The 23,009-nt window shown below is 38.5% G+C and overlaps 1 protein-coding gene across 3 annotated transcripts in view; it reads right to left on the bottom strand.

The window, feature by feature from the left end:
• Positions 1–23,009, bottom strand: part of TEAD1 (TEA domain transcription factor 1) — a 302,844-nt gene that overhangs the window by 205,897 nt on the left and 73,938 nt on the right. The gene's annotated exons all lie outside the window — the stretch shown is intronic.

Here is a 23,009-nt window from a genome sequence, read left to right as displayed (position 1 = left end):
TTTCACACCATCCCAATTAATATACTAGTTCCTAATATTAAATTTTGCCCTCATCCACATCATCCTATGTCAATTCAATGATGCTCAAAGCAATCACATGAAGTAAGCATTATCAGCATTATAGTTATTCTATTCCTCATTTACAAAGCAAGAAACTGTGGATCACAGAAGTTAAGGGATTTGCCCATGTTCATAATCCAAACCCAAATTAATCGTGATTCCAAGAGTGGTATTCATTCCATATTGCCCATCATGGCACTTACAGTAGAGTTAGTTATATTCAAAATATAAGTACATTAATGTATATGAATATGAATCTCACACATATATATGTGGATCACATATGGTGAACGCTTCATACAAAAGACACTATAAAAACACAATTCCAAGAGTCACAATAGCAATAAAAATGCAATGGGAAAGGAAAAGCCCATTTTAGAAAGAGGATATAAGAGAAATCTTAGACACACACCCTAAACTAGTGACATGCAAGTAAGTACTAGATAGGATCCAAGAAGGTCAACAACTGGAGTGGTCAGGGAAAGCTTCATGTAAAAGAAAACATTTGAAGTGAGCTGTAAGTGACAGCTAGGAAGTCAGGCAAAAGGGCAGAGTCATTGAGATGAGAAAGCAGAGTCATGTTTAGGGGTCAGAGTGTTGTCCATTTTGGCTGAAGCCTACAAGAGGAGAGTCATGTGAGACAAGGCTGGAAAGGTCAATTTATGACAGATTATAGACAGCAATGTTAGCCAGAGTAGTTTAAATTAACTTGATAAACTGTGATGGTGGGGGGAGTGGGAGAAAGAATGAATGACCAGGCTAGATCTAGACAGAGAAAAGGCAAATCTGGGACAGGCAAAATAAAGACCCCTTCGGACACTATCACAGTGCTCTAAGCCTAACATAAATAACGAGGGTGGGCAGAAAAATATTGAATAGAGGAGGAAGGGAGAACCAAAGAGGTGAGCCAGAAATTGAGTGCATCTTTGGATATGGGAGAAAGTAAAATATGGCCTTAAAGTTTCTATTACAACAGAAAGCATAAGTGCTCAGGCCACTGATAGAAATAAGGAAGTCCAACAGAGAAATAAATTTAAGGGAAAAGATGAAAGATTTGGTTGGCATCATATAGAATCTGAAGAGAGAAATGGGCAATTCAAGTAAAGGTATTCTACAGATAAACAGAAAAGGTGGACCTAGAACTCAGAGGAGATCTGAACTGGAGATGGAGATTTCAGTGTCATCTTCATATTTGAGACTGTCAGATCCATTTAAAAAAAGAAGGCTTGAACAACATCAGAGGAAAAGAACTGGGAAAAAAGAAGCAAGTGAGGAAAGCAGAAAAGGAAAGTATGGAGAAGCAAACAGATCCAAGAAAGAGAAATATGCCTGAAATCCAAAAAACAAAAAATATCCAATAATGTCAAATGTTATATGAGAATTAAAGATGAGGATGGGGGAAAGGGGGAGAGAAAGGATTTAAGATTTGTCCTTTTTTAATTCTAAGGCAAGAAAAAGGTTTTAGGTTTTTTTTTGTTGTTTTTTTTTTAACACAATTACCAATTATACTTTGCATGCTACAGAATAGGTCATTCTCAAAGTGAAGTTTCCAATCACTTGTTCTCCCCTTGGGCATCTCATAATAAGTGAAAAACACAATATCAAACACAAGTTCAACAATCACCAAAGCAATAAAAATCCAATAGAAAGAGGAATAATACAATGGTACTATAAAATGCATCTGAATCATTCAGTTTTGGAAAGTACTTCAAAAAGGGGGTCTGATTGTCTCCCCTAACTTATCTCTTTCAAGAATACATACCCCACCCTCCAAAAAAATTAGAAAGAAAAAACTCTCTTAAAAAAGATTATCATCTTTCTATAGTTCCTTCTTTCAATAAAATTGTTTCAAGATCCACTATTTGGTCTTCAAAGATGCTTTTACTCCTCCATATGATATACATATTCATATAACCCGTGTTCTTAAAGGAATGGCATAAAACTCATTAGACACAATGTAGCATAATCAATATCAAGCACTGGGCTTGAAGTCAGGAACATCTGGGGTTCATTTCCAACTCCTACAATGGCTAACTAACTTGGACAAGTCATTTACTCTCTCTAGCCCTTAGTTTCCTCATCTATAAAATGAAAAAGCTAAAACAGACTTGGGATAGAAAATACCATCTGCATCCAAAGAAAGAACAATGGAGAAGGAAGGCAGATAGAAGCATATTATTTTCACTTTTGTTTGTTTGGCTTTTCTTTCTTGTGGCTTTTTCCTTTTGCTCTGATTTTTTCTTTCACAATATGACAAATATAGAAATAAGTTTCAATGATTGTATATGTATAACCTGTATCAGATTGCTTCCTATCTTGGGGCAATGGGAGGCAAGGAGGGAAATGGAATTCAAAATCTTACAAAAATGGATGTCGAAAACTATCTTTACATGAAATTGGATAACAATAAAGTTCTATTTAGAAATTTAAAAAAAATTAAATGAAAGGTAAGAAAGGTTTATTCCAGATCTAAATCTATGATCCCTTAAAATGCCCAATTGTTACCACATCCTCAGTAAGAGAAAGATAATTCAGCCCTATTCTGAGGTCATGGAATTCTTGCTCATGTGCATATCAGACTTCTGACTTTTGACAAAGCACAAAAGTTTTTCACTCCAAGGCTTGCTCCTTAGGAAGATAACTGAGAACATGATGCAGCTATTGTTTCTAGTGCATATACCCAATGCAAAGAGTTTGGGGGCATAGTTCTCATTTAAAGGTTTTGCCATAATCCAAAACAACTGCCAACCAAATGGACAGCACCCAGACAAGAACATGAACATGTGGCACTCCTGGGCACCTGAAATCTCCCAGGAAGTTTTCCGAGCGTCACCAAATCCTATGACTCATCAAGAAGATTCCCTGAGGTAGCCCACAGTTCGTACTTATTCAATAGAAAATAACTAATTAGAACTTGTCCTTCATTGCTGAGGATTCTTTGCCTTTCTATCATGACATTCCTATTTTGCAGTCCCTGGGGAAATGAGACCTCTGAATTGAAAACCCTTCATATACAACTATTCAGGTATCACCCAAAGTACTTTTCCAGCCACAGAAAATCTTTCTTTGCACCTTGGTGAAAAAACACCAAGTTATAAATTAAATCACAAAGAAAGACACTCTTTATTAACTCCCCAAATAAATTCCAAGTTGTCAGTATAAATTTTGGGGGGTTCCCAAAATCTGGCACCTTCCTTCTGGAATCTTTAAAAAAAAAAAAAAGGCTTATAAAAGACACATTGGACTCTCCCTTGCTCTAGAAATCTATTTCATCTCATCTTTGGTTTGTTCAGAAAACCAAAAGGATGAGAGGATGTGGCTGGATCAAAACTAATGGAATGAATAAAGTCCCTCACCATTATTCTTTGCAGACTTAGGGTTGGAACTGCAGATGGAAGCAGCAAAGCTCTTAGCAGACTTTGGCCACTGCCATTGTCTTGGGTAATTTAGTTGAATTGTTTCCCTCCTTTAAAAAATTTTTGTTTTAACCAATGGCTCTCAGGGAGAGTTGGATGGAAGAATATTCTGGGAAATGTAGGCAATCTGAACACAAAAGAAATCAATAAAAATGTATTAGTAAAATACAATAGAATGCTAGCCTTCACAAATACAAGTATAGAATTCATATTCTGCCTACCGCAGACTCTTGCTACCACAGTAGAGTCCATTCATGTCTTCAGTTCTATGTGTAACCTTTTAAGAGGGAAACTATCAATCTAAAACATGTTCAAGAGGGCAGCCAAACTCTAAAAGCTACGTCATATAAGAAAAAATGTCCTAACTTCTACAAGTTTTAAGGAAGAAGACTTCTTCATGGTATAAAATAAAAAGGGCTAGATTTGGAGGCAATATTGTTGTGATTGGGAGGTTGTTTTAAGTATTAGGGTTTGTAAAGCCAAACGATATCAAAACATGTTAAAACAGCTACATCCAAATTTCTATACCTTTTTGGCTTTGCCTACACTCAAGTCTCAGGAAGTGGGAGCAGGGTAGGGAATGTAGGGAGGACATGAGGGAAGCACAGAGTATAAAGAGCTGAAACAAGAATTAGCTTATGTTACTTTACTCAAGAGCTTATCAGAAAAGGTCCATTAATTGGTCAAGGCTTATTTTGGACCACCATTAGGTCAATGTCTCTTATTAAGATTCCATAGTATTCAAAGCAGCTAATGGTGTATAGAAGTACCCAAGTTCAAATCTGCATCAAACACTTGGTATTTACTAGCTATGTGATCCTGGGCAAGTGACTTAACCCTAATAATCTCCCCCCCAAAAAAAAAATTATGTAATATTTAAAGGATTTAAACATACAGAGAGAATTCAGCATCCACCTGAAATTCAACAGGATGGAATCATCTACAATGGACAGCAGCCAAGACAACTCTAGGTTGCTGAGCTATATCAGCAGCATGGATGTAAAGGCCCATGGGGCCCTACAAAGGCAGAGTTAAATTGCAACCCTAAACCCTCAGTAGTAGAGCATTAGGAGAGTATCTTGAGTGAACACCTGCATGAGTTCTTGGCCATATCCAGAGCTGGTCATCCATCAACTCCTCCTAACCCATCTCAGAAGCCAAAAATTAGGCACAAGATAGAGCTCAATAAAAATTTCTTAAATTAAAAACTTCCTAAACTAAATTAATCAACATATATTCAAAATGGTACCGCATGTGACTCATTTCTCAGTTCCTGTCAACACACATATTCATCAGTTATAGATGTGGTCTAGCCAGGGACAATTTATGAAGATTTTTTTAATTCACTTTACCTCCCCAAAGTTAAAAGTTCTTTGATGGCCTGAGCCAATCACTAAATCTAAGAATTATAATTTCAAAGACATCCTGTGAATACTCAAATACCTAATAACAAGATGATGATGTAGCAAAAAGACAACTGACAACTTTCTGTTAATATTCTTATAGAGAAAATGAGTTTACAATTTCTACATGATCTTCTAATTTCAGGACTTAAAGGCCTGAAGATAATCGCATGAAAAAATTAAATTAATGGATAAAATATGTTGGAGCTCCTCACTCCACAACACAGACTTGAGCTGTATTTCATCTGAAGAACAGTTTTTTTAAACCTCTCCTATATTTAGGATCAGTTTTCTCTTAGGGAAGGCACATTAATAATAAGAGTTGCTGATTTTTACACATTATTTTAATAGTCACCAAGGGCTTTACAAACATCTATTTTGCACTCCACAACCACCCATTTAAGTTCTAATAGTCCCCTTTTATCAGTAATCTAAAAGGAAACACCATATCATGCTAGGAGCTTGGAGTCAGGAATGCATGGATTCAAATCCAGTTGTTGCTACTAGCTTTGTGATCCTGTAACAAGGCACATAACTTGTATTAGCTTTAGATAATTTCTGAACTTTAACCAGATGACACAATGAATAGAGCACCAAATCTGGAATCAGAAAGAGCTAAGTTCAAATCCAGCCTCATATACTTACTAGCTGTGTGAGTCACTTGATTCCTATTTGTCTTGGTCTCCTCAATTTTAAAATGTGGATAATAATCACACCTCTCTTAATATTTAATAGTAATAATAAAAGTAATATTTATAAACCACCTAAACATGGTGCCTAGGACATAACAGATGCTGAATAATGTTAGCTATTATTATTTTTACAATAAATGGTTTGCAACGGTGAAAAAACTGATGAAAAGAATTCTCACATGAAGCCTATAGGCTAATAATATTAGAGCTTGAGGGGACAATCTTGCCCAACCTTCTCATTTTATAGGTATGGAAACTAAGGACTTGCCCATGGACACAGCCATTAGTGACAAAGCTAGGTTTTACTCTAGATCAAGCATTCCCCAAACACTGATCAAATCAAAAATTCTCTGCAAATTCAGAAACTCTGAAAATTGAGAAAAGTTAAATGAGCTGCCCCTGTGGTTACTACAGCAGAATGTGAACCCAGGCTTCTGATGGCACCACGTTAAATATACCTCAAATTAAATATTTCTCTCCTATCTGTCTGCTTGTTTCTCTCTCTCTCTCTCTCTCTGCACTTTCTTTTCAAACACTGATCAGGATATAATCTGCATTTTCTTTAGTTTTCCCATCAGTAGATGGTTCCTCCTAAACTTACCTTCTTCCAGAAACTCTTAATAGTCTTATGATAACATACTCCAAAAATAGACATGGGTCACAACTTCCAAAGGCTGAAATCCTCCTTTGGCTTTTTCATCCTTCTAATCAGACTCCCTGAAAAGCAACTCCAGACCAGGCCCAACCACATGGCCAAATGGGTCTCACAGTGAAACCTACTGAACTTGTTTTAGCCAACAAATCTAGCCCCAGCTCTCGAGAGGGAGGGGAGGTTCACCTACACTAACTTATAGCTTCCTTTCTCTTTATATTTGTGGTGTGGCCCAGGCAGAGGTGCTAAAGTAACAATGAGAAGAACAGTAAGGTCTTTGGACCATTCCCTTCAATATCAATCCCTCAAAACTCAGTAGTGCTATCTTTATAGAAGCTTCCTATACCACACCTGAAGAAGGTGTTATGGGATTTAAAAGGGCCAGTGTTATAGTGAGGAGCTTTTCCATTCTTAGCTAGACTATTGCTCAGCTAACAGAGAGTTAACCAGCAGACTTTGCATCCAGAGAGATGATGATCCCGTGACATAACCTGTGAGAACTCAAGTTCATCTCTATAAGAATAGAGCATTGGAGGAAGACTCAGATTTGATCAACCATACTTTCATCCTGTCAAGAATACAGTTTATTTTGAATCTGAAATCATAGGACTTTGTGTTTGAAACTTTATGGGTTAATCATCTTTCCCTTTCCTAGAACATGAAATCAGACTTGATATTGGCTAAACTAGCTCCTAGCTCTAAATACTATCACCAGATAATAAGAAGGTTGTAGGAAAGGGAGGAAGAGTTGAGTTTGATGAATGGAAGCCATTTTCAGATTTGAAAGTTAAAAAAACAAAAAATAAAAAACTAACTAAATTAAGACTTTATGATAATCATCTGAATCAAATTTCAAATAACCCCAAAACTATAAAAATCTATGTAGTAAAAAATAAAAACATATAAAAAATAAAAACGTATTCCTAGTTCATATTGCTTTAATTTTTTTCTTCCATGGGGGGAATGGTACTTCAGTTACCAAATACTTCCCTTGTCTGTTCAAAATGAAATAACTTCTCTCAGTTAATCATTTCCTACTCATCAACATGCTGCAACATCATCACCATAATCAACAGACATTTCTTAAGTGCTTACTATGTGCCATAGCACCAAATTATAGCTTGGATGGTCAAATCATTATGGCGAAAATGGGGTGTAGTTGACAACTAACAATGTAATTCAATCAAGTCATCGGCAGGGGAATTTTCCAGTATCAGGATCATCCTACAACATACAAATGAGTTACACCCGGGTTACTCCACCCTTCTACTACTTCAAAGACAAAACAGTCCTTTACAGTGGCTTCAGGTTCCCAATATGAGAAATTTCACCATAATAACTAAATCCCTATCTTCCTTTCCCCTCCCTCAAAAAAATTCCCACCTTATATCTGGAGACTGAACAAATAGAAAGAGAAGGAAATCCTCTACTTTTCTCCTGTCAGAAAAAGTTTTAAAAACTTATAATTGCCAAACTATCATTCCAGTACAAGGATAAAACCAATAATAATAAATAATAAATAAAGTGTTATTTATACAACACTTAAAAGTTAAGAAAAGATTTTCCATAGGCTATCTCACCCTATCATGTCTACCAACCACCTAAACTCCCCATTCTAATATCTGTGCTTTAGGTAAGTTTCTTGAGGGCAGGTATGGTTTAATTTTTATATTTGTAGCCTTGGAACATACATAGCACAATGTCTGCAATATATAATAGGTACTATACTATACCAAATAAATCAAAGCTTGTTGAGTTGAACTGGAAGAAAGGCACCATGCTAAGCACATTATCTCATTTGATCTGCAGAACAACCCTGGGAGGTAGGAGCAATTATTTGTTACTTGCCCAAAGTCACACAAGTAACAAAAGTGTTTGAGGCTAAATTTGAACTCAGGCCTTCCTTAATGGCTGGAATTGACTTTAGAGATGCTAATGTACAATCATTCGCTGCAAATAAATCTAAATGGCTATAGAAAATCTGCCTCTTTTTCTCCAATGTAACAATCAAGTAAAAGGCCTATCTGATGCAGGAAGACTCCACTAGGATTTTAAATTCTCAAACACTTTCAGAAACTTAGAGCAGGCAGGTACTTCTCTTACAGGAAAGTCAGTTTAAAAAAACAGCACAGGTCCTTTAAAAGACATCATGCTTTTCTCCTCAACTGCCACCAAAATCTAGCCTCAACTGACCTCTCTTTAATTTCTACTCTGTGGTTGCTACTGATTCTGTCTAGCACAAATGTAATTCCTCGGCATGATAAACAGCCCTTCAAACACTTGAACGTGGATAATACATGAGGCGAAAAAAAAAGCCTCCCATCATTCGCCAATAAACTAACACAGTATAAAAATTGACTGGAACTGTCATTCAATTTTAGAAATGACAAAAATCAGCAATGCAAAGAAACCTGAGAAGGCAGAATCAGGATTTTTTTATTTTATAGATAAATTCACTCAGACTCCAATAGATAAAGTAATTTTTTAAGGTCCTAACTCCTACAGGAAGTTAATGATGAAGCCAGAGTGGCAAATATGGCTCCTAGCTGAGTGATCTAGGAATTTTAATGGAGCACAAGGTCAACAAGTATCAAACATGATATGTCCCCATAAAAATTTAATTTGACTATAATCCAGAGGCATAGAGGATAAGTACTAGAAAGATGGAAACCCCATTGAACTCTGCCCTCTTGTGACTAGAAGAGCATCTAAACATCTTAGGGCAACATGTTTTGGATAAGAAATGGATAAGCTAGAGAGCAGAGGAAGTCAGTCAGGATGGTGATGGGAATGATGAACGCAAGCACTAGTGAAAGGAGATAGAGGTGTTTTAACTAGAGAAGAAAAGCCTTAGAGCAAAGGCGCGAACAATCGGTGTCTTGGCTGTCTGTTAAAATATTACTTTTTCTGTGAGCAATTAAGTAGCAAGGTGGAAAGAGTGCTGGACCTGGAGTCAGGAAAACCCAAGCTTCAAATCTAGCCTTGGATACGTATGAGCTATACGACCCCAAAAAACTCATTTAATTGCTGCCTGCCTTAGTTTCCACATTTATAAAATAGGACTGATAATAACATCTACTTCCCAAGGCTTTTGTGAGGACAAGTTGAGGTCATATTTATAAAGTGCTTTGCAAACCATAAAGTCTTATATAAATGCTAGGGGCTGTTAGCTACTATTCTCTATTTGTTCTCCCATCCAAGATGGCAGAATAGGGTATAAGGATGGAAATTGCAGAGGGATTAGTTTTATTATGCAAGACTAACAATTAGAGCTGTCAAAAAAATTAAATCAATTGCTTTAAGATGTAGTGGATTCCATCTCATGGGAAGTCTTTCAGCAAAGGCTAGACCACTGCCTGTTAGAACACTGCAGATGGCACTTGTGTTTAGGTATGGGGGTCTTAACAATTTTATATTGTCATGGATCCCTTCCCAAGATAATCTTTTTAAATGTATAAGAGATGTAAAATAACAAAGGAATTATTTTGAACTACAGATATCAAAATACTTTTAAAAAACAAGTTAAAAATCCCCGAACTTTAAGACTCTTTTCAACATTAATATTCTATGACTGTAAATATACAATAACATAGGACCTGTGATTTCACTGGTATAGGGAATTTGAGGAAAACTCCTCTACCAATGTAGAACAATCACTTACAGTCTCAGAAAACTGGGTAAGATACGAAACTTTAAGTGACTTCTCAAGCAGGGTTTGTCTTTTGTCTTTCATCATATCCCCAGTGCTTTGCACAGTACTTGGCACAAAGTAGTTTCTTTTAATAAATGTTTACTGTCACATAAAATGTGCCAGGGGTGCCACACTTAAATGCAGATGGTCCTACCTTCCAGGCCAGCTCCCCAACCACTATTGTAGGCTAAATGGTTAAAATAACATAAATGAAATTAATACAGAGACAGCTGAACTCAGATCAAAGTTAGTAAAAATCCAGTAGTGATGATTACAGGGGACTAGCCTTTGTTAAGGAAAGAGGACTACAGTTATTGAATATTGCAAATGTGATCACCATATGTCAATTGATTTGTCTTAACAAGAGGAAGTTCTGAGATAGGATGGAGAATCAGGAGGTATAACAGGAAATGACTGGTTGCATTTAAATAATAATAACAAATAAATGCCACCCAACTTATTTTAAATTACTTTGAGTTAATCTTTGTACATGTTGCATCCCCCACAGAGAGCAATGGAAGGGAAAGAAAAAGGAAATACATATTTTTAAAGCACCTACTATACTCTAGACACTGTGTTAGGCATTTTACAAATATGTCACTTGATCCTCACAGCAAACATGTGAACACAGAACAAAAGCTATTTAAGGGGAGGGATAGTTTGACCTTTTTTATACTCAACACTCGGCTCAGTATCTTGTATGTCAGCAGAGCTTGATATTCATTAAAATTAGGGATTCAACTAAGCAAATATAAACACAGGATAGGATTTAGTGTGATAATTTTCCTCTTCATAAAGAGAGGGCAATGAGAACATTATCCTACTGACCAAGAGGAGGGAACACGCCTGATGTTGTGATAATGTATAACACTTCAACAGGTCCACCCAGCATTTCATCAGTGTGGACACTGGCTGGTCCCTGCCCTTGCACGTGATCTCCAAAGAGGTACCACCTTGCTCCAAGTATTTCAACATTCCAAGGGGTACCAGTAGAACCCTCAGTCTACCCTCCCGTATGATAAAAGGTCCTCGTGAATGATGGAAAACTACAATGTCTCAAGAAATAGGAATGCACATGGGCTAAAGGGAGAGGTTTGGGGTAGGTGAGATGTTGCAAAACATGACACACATAAACAGGGAGGTGTGGGAGCTGGAAGAGATGGCACAGGGAGGCAGGAGAAGCTGAGAGTCAACAAAAAAACAACAGAGCATTTCTTCTTTAGTCACTGGTATCTGTCTTTGAATATCCATTTTGTAAAAACATATACATTCTCTAATGTTACATAAGTTTTTAGTTATAGGAGACAGTTTAGGAGATAAAGGAGGTACTTTGTTTCCAGAAGATTAACAGTCAAAGAGAAGAGAGAAATCATAGACAGGTCAATAGAACAGAGAGGCCAAGAGAAAGCTGGGTTTGGAGGCTTTGGTCTTTCAAGGAAGTGAAGATCTGGGTATGTTCTTAGGCAAAAAAGGAAAAGCTAGGGAAAATGGTTAGAGATTTGAGAAAGAAGGAGCAAGCCCCCCAGTGTCCTAGAAAATCCAAACGAGAATGACATGGAAGCCATGACCAACCACTGAGTTATTATTGAGTACTAAATATGACCTGGTAGCTAAAAAAACTAAATATCCTCAATAAATGTATATTTTTATTGGAGGAAATCACTGTCATGCAGAGTTATTAAATACAACTTTTTTTTTAAGTGGGAGAGATACTAACAGTTGGGGAGATGCATAAAGATGTCATTTAGGAAGAACTGAATTTAGATATTGGGGAAGGGATCTTAGCAGACAGAAAATACAGAAAGTAGAAAACCATTAGAAAGATGCTGTATTCATCCAGGGTAAGAGAAGCTAGAAGGGCCTGAGCTGATGTGGTGACCCTGTAACTGAAGAAAGCCTTTTGGCAACCACTTAGACTTGGAGGGTAAGAGAATAGAAAGGGTTGAGTCTGCCCTCATTAAATGACCAAGAGAATGACATTATAGTGAATTGGACTGAAGTGAAGGAGGATAGGCAAGGTCACGTGCCTCATTTGCCCCTCTAGAGTCATCTGGATCTGATACAGATCAGGATGATTGACGATGTCCCTGAATGCAATGGGAGATCCTGCCCTTTTAAAGCTAAGGTCTTCAAGAGGTCTCAGTTTGACTGAAGCAAAGCCCATTCAGAAATTAAGGCTAGGTAAGATTTTCCTATCTTGGGAACCACTACCTCCAATTTAGTAAACTCCATCTTAAATGCTTGCTGACTGGCTCATTGTAAACTCCCTGAAGGCCCACGTGGGCTGTAGCAGCTTAATAAATGTTTGTAAATTGAATGGAGATTGATGACTTTGGGGTTAAGAACCTGGATGACAATTAAGAAGAAGGGTAGGATCTCGTTGTTGTGGGGTGGGGGAGTATAGATAATTAACTCTAACATATTTAGAATGATCAGTTGAAACTAGAGGGAAGAAAATAGTTGATTTTTTTGAGCTGATAAAAAAGAAGTAAAACAAATCTTTACAGTCATGTCTTCTCACACAATAATCTTGAAGAAAATGCTATGGATTTGTTCTTGGTTTAAATGGAACTGCCAGAACCAGGAAGCAAATGGGCCATTTTCTAATAACAGGGGCTTTCAGGAAGGGAAGACAAAATATTGTCAGTGGGGTGAAAAGTAGGGCTAAATCCCCAACAAAGTTGACAGGATTAGAGACAATAGAGTAGAATGCTTCTCCATTCTGAGGTGGTGAGGTGTTTTGTTTTGTTTTTTAATCATTATTATCATTTACCAAAAAAGACAGTGAATGGAGTGAAGACTAAAGAACAGTTTCATTAGAAAGAACATTGGATTTTGAGTTAATGGACCTGGCTTCAAGTCTTTATCACTTAATACTGTGGTCTTGGGTAAATTTTGACTCCACTTCTCCAAGCTCAGTTATTTGAAATATAAGATGAAAGATTTCCTTTCAGCTTGAGATCTAGGATTACATAATTTACTCAGGAGAAATTTTTAAACAGGTTTCTGTCATGTGAATCTCACCTGCAATAAGTATTGACTACGTGATTGCAGACAAACCACTGGCATCCTCAAATATTAGTTCCTTCATCTATAAAATGAGGAAAATACTTTTTAACACCCAAAGTATAGGGTTATTCCAAGAGAAGAACTTCGCAAACCTAGCAGGTCACTGCTAGATATATTCAATGCCACCTGCCATTCCAAACCCATAGTTCCATTACTAGACTCATTAAAACCTCGCTGCAATATGGGAACACACATTATGGCCTGGGCCACTGGGCTTATCCTACATGTGTTGGCTCAAGCCCAAACCCTGGTTAATGCTGACATATGCCAGTCTTGTACTTTGGCCTTTAGCCATAAATCATGAAGCAGAACTTATTTCCTAATTTCTAGGGACCCCCCAACAAGCTTTCATCATTTGACTTACATTCCCCATACTCTTAATGAGATATACAATCTCCCATTTAGTAAATTTGTACCAACCACACAATAATATATTAGTTAGGAGAGTCCACACAGAACCTGGATTCAAATCCTGACATTGCCAGTACTTCATGTGCGAACTTTTAACAAATCACTCACGATTTCCTAGCTTAGATTCAGCATCCAGATGAGCAGTAAGTTACTGGGCTAAGCAATGGAGGTAATAAAGACAACCCAACAATGCATGGTCCCTTTGACCCAAGTCACTCACATTTTAAAAAGGGAAACAACATGTCTATGACAAATACAAACAAACCACATACAATATAGATGAGAGATGATCTCAGAGGGACAACATGCACAGCAGGAAAGACCTCTCAGGTTAGGAGTTGGGCTGAGCCTTGAAGAAGGGAGGAGGTAGAGGTAAGAAGAGAGAGAACTTTAAGGCACATGGGAGAGCCAGTGAAAAGGTGCAGTCAGTAGACTAAATATTATGTACAAGATAGCTAGATGGCACAATGGATAAAGCTCTTACCTGGAGATAAGAAGACCCGAATTTAAATCTGCCCCAGATCAGTGACTCTAACTAAAGTCACTAAACCTCTGCCTCAGTTTCTACATAATTGTTAAATGCGTCTCCTTCCTAGTGTTGTTGTCAGAATAAAATGAGACAATATTTGTAAAGCATAGCAGCGCATAATGCCTGGAATATAGCAGGCAGCTAATACTTACCTTCCCTCCTTTTAATACTCATAAAGTACTCAGCACAATTTCTGGCACATAAGAGACATTTAATAAATACTCATTTCTTTCCATTGTCTTCCCCTCATGAATGACAAACAGCCACAAATCTGGGTCACCATAAAATGAAAGAGCTGTATTAGATAATCCTCTTCCAATCTTAAATGTATGATCCTTTATTTTTCCTTTGGTGAGGCAATTGGAGTTAAGTGACTTACCTAGAGTCACATATGATCAGTATCTGAGGTCGCATTTGAACTCAAGTCCTCCTGACTTCAGGACCATGCTCTGTCCACTGCCATCTAGCTGTGCCTTAAATCTATGATTTTAAAATCATTCGAGCTGGATTTCACACAGTGGGACAGGGAGTCACAACTCCCCATTCCCATCCAAAATCAACTGTGTGTACTAGTTCATACAATAACCTGCCCTCTTCAAGCTTGGCCAACAGCTCTTCATGCTGTTCCTGAAAATAAAACCCACTGCTGTTTCCTTGCCTATGAAAGAAGCTTGAAGCTAGGACAACCAGACAGAAAACTTAATTCCTTCTTCCAGAGTCAGTAGCTGTAGCTGACATCTTAAGGCAACAGGAAGCAAGCCAGGAGACCCAGTCTTCCCCATTCACTCCCCAAGATAAGCAATCTTGTTCTCAAATGGACCAACAAAGAAAGCAAGGCTATTTGGATCAAGTCTAACTCATCTTCCCTTGGCCTTCCTACACCCTATAGTACCACAATCTTGACTACTGGTCACCTAAGAGAAGACTACTGCAGCCAAGTGGAGCATGTGCTTCTAGCTAAATCCTCGTGCTCATCCATGACATGTCTTGGGTAAACAAGTCCTGGAAGAAAGCAAAAACGCCAAGAGCCACAGACCAAGCCTATCAACAACTCTCCCTCTCCATCCACTGGCAATTTCTCACCAGCACAGCATGGCTGACAAGGATGGTTTTTATTTTTTTCCTGACTCATTTCCAGAACCAATACCTAGATTAAGGCCTGAAGGCGCTATTAAAGAAATGAGGAAGCCTCAACTACCACACCCCTTCCAACTTGGTTTTTATTTAATTCACTCTCAAATTGAAAAACCAAGCAAGCAATCAAGAAAGGAAAAAAGGAGCGAAGGAGGAAGGGAGGGAGGGAGGGACGGAAGGAGAGAGAGAAGGAAGGAAGGAAGGAAGGAAGGAAGGAAGGAAGGAAGGAAGGAAGGAAGGAAGGAAGGAAGGAAGGAAGGAAGGAAGGAAGGAAGGAAGGAAGAGAGAGAGAATCTCACAAGATGCCATTTGATAGATGCCCCTGGACATTCCCTGGGAGGGTTTCACTTTGCTGATTCCTTTCTGGTCCCATCCTTCAGCCAGGGCTAACCAAGGAGACCAAAAGAACACTCCCAAAATATGCTACCAAATAATCCTGATAAGTCTGGTACAGCCAAGTGATATTTTGAGACAGTGGGGGAAAAAAAATCAATAGACATGTAACTATTTTGCACTGTTACATCCTTAGACAAGGAGATACAAGAAGGTGGATACATTTCTTCAAGGCAGGAGGGTAGTAAAGGCATATATATCCTGAGGAATGGGAAATAAACAGAGGCTCACACATTGTCCTCAGAGATCCCTGCAAGGAAATGCATTTGTGGGGAAAGAAAACTACTTTCTTTATGGAATTCTCCTTGGGTCCAGCTCTCCTTAAAAGCTATTAAATAGAACTGTTCCATCCCCCATCCCCTTCCCCCAACACACATACACACACACACACTGTCTTCTATGATAGAGGTAACTATCTTTAGCCTTTGGTGATGGGGGCGGAGAGGGCAGGCTATTGCTCACTCACTAAGAACTACTTGGCAAACAGGTCAAAAGCATAAAAAATACAAGGGAAGATGGGGAGAAGGGAGATGTGGTACTTGACCTTTACCTTTAAATAATGGCCTCCATCTTGTTCTATTTCACCTTTCAAAAAATAAGGTAGTTCAGTAGAAAAGGTATAATGGAGAGTTCATTTTCTTCATTCAATACTTATAAGCTGCATGATACCTCTAAAGTGCTTCCTCATCTGTAAAATGGGAACACTCCCTTCCCACCCCCTCTGTCATAGGAAAGCATTTTAAAGCCTTATAGAAAGGAGTTAATCTAAGGGAGTCATATTTTCTTCTTCAGTTTAAGAGCAATTAAAACTAACCGAACATCTGATACACCTTGGAAATTTATCATCATCTTTCAACTTGGTCCCAATTCAGAGTCCAGGAGACGTCAGACCATTGCCCATTGACAGGATAAACAAGGCACCCGTGGGAAAGCATCAGCCCTTCTACATCAAGAAGGCAGCCACCCAGCTAGGCTGCTTTCAGTGATAAGCCCTGAGACTGGCATGGGGTAAGGAGGGCTGGGCAGAGTAGACTGGGCCAGCCTGGCAAGGTCATTTCTCTGGCAGGAAGAAAAAGCCACCATCTGTGGTGAAGGTCTCTAACTCACAGCCAAGTGTGGCTTCTAGACCACTGAAAGGAAGTAGAGCCCACCATGCTGCCTGCCTTTAACAAACATACATAATTATACATATCTGTCTCATATATGTGTTTGTATATATGTATAGATATGCATACATACACACATATAAATTAAAGTTTTAAAGTGGCAACTACATAGGATACCCAAAAGTTCCTTCTGAAACACTTTCAAGTTAGCAATAGCCAAACATGCAAGGCACTAAGATTTACTTATAAGTAAATAAGATTATACTCATAAAGTATGATCTGACAATTTAAAAAAAAATTATCTTGATCACTATGTTTCAGTTATAATTGGTTTACTCGGTAATTCTCTGCATTTTCTTTTATGTGTTTAAAATATTCTTCTGAGAAGGGGTTCACAGGCTTCTTTTTCTGACTGCCAAAGGGCTCCATGATACAAAAAACTTAATAACCCCTATTAGATCCCAACTATTCTTGGGTGTCAATTTCCTGTTCTTAAGATACTAGAGTTATAATCTGAGCTAAGCAAACCCCTTACAGGAAAATGCAGATTTACTGAAGAGTTAAATCAGGAGTGGGGATGGAGGTAAGGATAGGGGTGAAGGGAGAATGCTTCTTTACTATGAAAAATGGTGTTTCATGGGATCTTTTTATATAAAGTTCTCCAAGAACATTTAAAATCTAGTACAATTTGCAAACAATAGTTTTCAGAAACAGGAGAAGCGGGAATATACTTAGACACAAAAAACAAATACACATACATACAAACACAGCAAAACAAAATGCAACCAGACTACCAAGATCTCCTTTCAGCTCTGGCCGTGCAGAGGAACTCACAGGCACCCCTATTCACACCCCTCACAGACTGGCTGAGAATCTGGCCTTCTGATACATACTTGTCTGAAAAACAAAAAAAAAAAAAAATGCTTGCCTTGCGATGGGTCTCCTACGTGGAAGTAGGGATGGCTGCCTGCTGAGCCACAGAACCACCTCGGCTCTAACTGTCCTAATACCTAAATGGATCGGGTGGCACTTGTACGGGCCCCAGCGCCGCTGCTCCCAAGTCCATCCATGTACAACTCCCTTCCTCTTAGCTGTTGTTGTAGCTCATTTCCGAAGAAATGCTGGGCAAGGAGCACCCCTTTTATGCCACAGCTTGTCTCACCTCCTGGGGACTGAGTGAAGTCCCATTTCTGAGGTGTCAGGTTACCATAAAAATAACCGCTGGCCTGTCACCAGCCTGTGCGTTCACTCACTGTACATGGAGAGAGAGAAAACTATTGCATATAGAGCAGCAAGTCCTAACCTAAGGTCTTTGGACAGATGTCAGGGGAGAGCAGAAAGGAGAGCTAGGAATAAATCTGGATGGGGAAAAAAATCTCTATTTCAATTTAATTAACTTCCTTTGCAATACCATGGATTGGTATGCATTTAAAAAACATTCTAAGAAGGGATCTAGGATGCTATAAAAGTAAAGAAACTCTGATTATCTAGAGTAATGGGTCCAGAGGAGATGAGAAGTACAAAACAAGAGAAAGTCTACTAGAAAAGGCCAAAAGCCAGGTAAAGTCCTCCCACGTTCCCATCAGCCGTCTCCTAGGGACACATCCGGGTTCTCTACCTACAACCTGGATTTGCTGCCTGTGAATGCAGCCGAAAGCATCAGGACCTTAAGAAGCAGCTTCTCAACCAAGAAAGCTTGTTTTATTAATAAAATTAAGACTCAGGGCTTTCCCAATGAAAGCAAAATCTCTTCACCCTAAACAAAATATCAGAGAGAAAACAATCTAAAGAACAGGCATACTGAATTATGAAGAAAATTTAAAAATCTAAGAATTAAAAGTCAATAAAGATATTTTAAACAAGTTTTTAAAAGCAAAACAAAAGTTAACAGAGAGAAGCCACATTTTGCTTGATGTGGTCTGAGTTAGCCTGCATTCACCAAGCCAGCCTCCCTGGTACTCTAGCAGTCTGACAGGTATCTGAGCCTTCCCCAAAGACAGTGCAGATCCACATATAATACTTTATTTCACCATAAGCTAATCTGTTCTCTTTCATTCTAAGTGGGAAGGTAGAAAACCAAAGTCTTTGGTCCTGAAATCTTACAAGTACTGACTGGCTCCATCTCCCAGGATAAAGGAAGTGGGCCAGGCTTGGGTTAGCCTGAGCTTCCCATTATACTAATTTCCTACCTGGGAAAAGAGGCTTTCAATGGCCTGGCAACCATTGTAACCTTTCTCATCTTCTATAGCACAGATTTTTTTTTTTCACAATCACCCTGGGAAGGAAGTGGTACGAGCATTGTTATCCCCATTTTACAGACAGATCTAGTTTACAAGAACATTGCATTCTCAACATCAAGGCCAAAACCTATTGCCCTTTATGATGGACTAAGTGGACTCAAAGAGCACATAACAGAAAATTGGCCCTCTGAGCAATCGGCAAACCCGCTATTCTAAAAGATTTATTGGTTAGGAAGCCTCCTAAAATTTCATGTTATTTGTCTGTTGATTTTATATTCATTTTAAAATACCCAGTTTGTTATGGCTAAGTTACAATGTTCTGAACAGAAAAGGTCCTGTCCTTGGGCACTGTGGCTACTGCCCTAGCAAAGCCAAATGAATGACTATTTGTTTGCTTGTTGCATTTAGGGTAGCTTTAGCAGCAATCAGACTTTGGGCTAAAAAGACTGCAGTCAGATTGGGAGTTTTCCTGTTTTCTAATCTAAAAATTTATTATAACTAGACTCAAAGCAAAGCTCCAATTCGGACCCCTATAAATTCAGACTTGCATAATTAAGAACCAATTATCTTTCCACTCCAACTTTAAAACCCAGCAGAATCAAGCTTCCCTATGTAACTAGTTTTGATATTTTGTGAATCTTTCACAAGAAAGCAACACATGTCAGTTTACTCTTGAATTACCCTTACCTCTGAAATCTTGATTTTACTACTAAAGGCATTATTTTCTGTGCCCTTCCTGGTCTGGCTGAGGAAAGCTCAGACAAGACTTCGCTCTTTCCCTGGCCATATCTCTGGAGAAGAAGGGGGGTCAAGTTGCTCGACAGCAATACCTCCTAGCTGACTGGGTTTAAAATTAGCAGAGCTTTGGAGAGCCTGGGAGGTAACCTTCCCACAAGGTCAGCAAGGAGAGTAAAGAGCAACACAGAGAGGGCCACATGAAGAAGAAACAAAATAAAATCTTTCAAGGCCTTTTGGGCTTCTTATTCCCCTTTTAGGCTGGAGGCTGAACAGAACCTGACTTGGTTTGTATTTTTATAAACACATTGAACTAACAAGCAGCTTCCTTTAGAGATAAACATGATTCCTGAATTTTAAACGTGCCATCACTTCAGAACAAATAGGCAGACCAGGCTACGAGCAAAGAAAGTGCCCACTGGTCTCCCCAGGCACATCTAGCAAGACTAAATAGATTCCTGGGCAAGAAAAGCACACATCCTCTCAGGATGTTCTCCCAAGAACATGACAGAGTGGGGACAGGTGGGAAGAACAGAAATGCTGATTTGATTACTGTTCCTAGAGTGAGAACCAGGAGGAGAGGAGAAGCAGGGGTAACAGAAGAGGAAGAGAAGGGTACACCATGGGGGCAGGCAGGAGCTGGAAATATCAATTGGATTTGTTCATCCATAAACTAGCTATACAATCCAGGCAAATCACCTTCTATGAATGGGCTGAGATTATTCCTTTGTATAAGGAGGAGCGAGGCTATCTGACCCCTTTCTAGCTCCTGTTAAAAGAAACATCTTCTAAGATAATGAGGCTTCTAAGCATGGGATGATTAGCACAAAATAACATGAAACAAACTAAGCAAACAGAAAAATACCCATATAAAAGGAAATAAATACAAATATACTGAATGGTGACAAAGCTGATCCTGAAGAGTAGATGGAAACATATCTCAATTCCTTCTTTTGTAGTGACAGATATAGAATACTGAATACACACACACACACACACACACACATATAACTTTGTATTTTTCAAAATATATGCAAAGATAGTTTTCAGCATTCACCCTTGCAAAACCTTGTGTCCATATTTTTCCCCCTCCCTTCCCAACCTCCCCACACATACCCCATAGCAAGTAATCCAATATATGTTAAACATGGAACACTTAATAAATCGCCAGATTCAATTTCAGTACTGATTAATTTTGTTCTGCTTTGTTCCCTCTCCTCTATTTTTTATTCTTTGTTACAAAGAACAATTCTATAAGAGGAGGCAGAAGATGGATATTTTTGGAAAGGATTGTGATACAAAAGCAAAAGCTATCAATAAAATGTGGTGCTGTTCTTTTTAAATGAGGCTCTGAGGGGTGGTAATGGATGAATCTATAGATCAACACTTCAACACTTCCTCACTATCCACTGCCTAAAATCAATCTATTGAAATGATTAAGTGTGGAAATGATAAGCTCAGTTAAGAACATTCTGACCCCAAAGGACTCATACTTATTGGCCCATCTTGCCTAAACTAGTTAAGTTTTCCAATGAAAATAACATATTCACAGTAAATAGGTTTTGAATTTCATTTTTGTCTTTTCATTATCCATCCTTTGATTAGGAAGATAACAAGCAAGACAATCAGAAATCCAAAAATAAAGAGACTCAAAGGGTGTCTCATTCCTGGAAATAGACAAAATCAATCAACCAAATGCCTATTAAGCCCAGACATTGATGATACAAATAAAAAAGGAAACAATCCCAAAGACTTCATATTCTAATGGGCGAGACAATACCACATAATAATTTACGCAGCATAAATGTAAACAAAATAGTTAAATACAAAGTAGTTTTGGAGAGAGGTCACTACTATATGCTGACCTAGGGGATCAGTAAAAGCTCTGTGCGCAAGATGAATCTAAAAGGAAGAGAGAGACTCTGAGGAAGAGCTAAGTTAAGGAACGAGTCCCAGGTGAGACAGGGCAGAGGCAGAGAGATAAAAAAAATCTTCCTGAGAGTTATGGAAAGGTCAGCTTTTCTGGATTATAAACTAAAGGAGGGGGAGTAATGTCCAAAGTGATTGAAAAGAATATTTGAGACTAAATTGCATAAGGCTTTAAAAGCTTGTTGTTGGTTAGTCATTTTTCAGTTGTATCTAATTCTTCCTGATATCATTTGGGATTTTCTTGGCAAAGATACTGGAGCAGTTTGCCATTTTCTTTTCCAGCTCATTTTGCAGATGAGTAAACAGAGGCAAACTAGGTTAAGTGGACTTTCCCAGGGTCACACAGCTAGTAAGGATGTGAGGCCAGATTTAAACTCAGGTTTTCCTGACTCCAAGCCAAGCACTCTCTATCGACTCACCTCTTAGCTGCACTTTAAAAACTACACAAAGACATATCAAGTTTATTTGATAGAAAAGTCACATGGTCAGACAGGGTCAACATTTAGACAGCCTTTCCAGCAATCAGAAGATGATAGGAACCCCCTGCCCTGTTATAAAAACTTGTTTCTTTTCAAGATGCTGGCTGGATCTTTATCCTTTTTATTCTGTTCTCTATGCTCAGATTTTCCCATAATAAAAAAGAAAGCACTCTGACAGGAACATCTCCCAGCCCTGGCAACAATGTAAACTTGGCTCATCACCATCTTCGCAGATATTGCTGGAAGTAGGATGGGTAACAGAGCTGGGAACACCCAATCTCTTTGTTGTCCCTATAGGTAATAATCCTGATATGTGATGCTGGAGGATTTCTTTGTTCCTGTCTCTACCCGTATCTATCTCTCGTCTTCTTCTCTCTTTCCCTTTCTCACCCCACTCTTTCCTCTCTCCCAGATTTTCTCTTCCCTCTTCCTCTGTTCTCTCTCTTCACCTCTCTTTCTTTTCTCTTTCTTCTGTCTTTTGGCTTAATTCCCATGCAATACCCTTACGTAAGATACCAGCAAAACAAATAAATATATAGCAAAAAAATTTTTTTAAATAAAAATAAATATACAGCAAACCCCAAAGTCTTTCTGAAGAGAAAGGGAAACAAGAGAAAGCCCAAATTTCTTAAGCTTCCACAGCATTGTCTCATCTGGCATTGTCTAATAGGGGAGGTCAGCCTGCCTTACTAAGAGCAAGGGAATTTCCAAAAACTCCACTCCCATTCTAAACGAAAGAGTGCTAACAGTCACCATCAAAACAGCTGCCATTATTTGGCATTATTGTTCATTTTGAGCTTGAAACTATCCTGTGAGGTAGGGACTCCACAATTATGATGATGATGATGTATCATGATAGCATTTACATAACACTTTAGGATTTGCAAAGCATTTCCTTACCAACAGTTTTATCAGAGTGCCATTATTACTGCCATTTTATAAAGGAGAAAACTGAGGCAGAAAGATTAAGTCCCTGTAGGGTCACAGAGCTAATAAGTGTCTGAGACTAGTAAGCAAGAGGGTCTTCCTGGCTCCAAGTACAACACTGTCCATTATACCCCCAAGCTGCT

The sequence above is a fragment of the Antechinus flavipes genome, chromosome 6 (assembly GCF_016432865.1).
Source record: "Antechinus flavipes isolate AdamAnt ecotype Samford, QLD, Australia chromosome 6, AdamAnt_v2, whole genome shotgun sequence".
Classification (NCBI taxonomy): domain Eukaryota; kingdom Metazoa; phylum Chordata; class Mammalia; order Dasyuromorphia; family Dasyuridae; genus Antechinus; species Antechinus flavipes.
The sequence above is the reverse complement of the archived record's forward strand: the minus strand, read 5'-3'. Positions and strand labels throughout refer to the sequence as shown.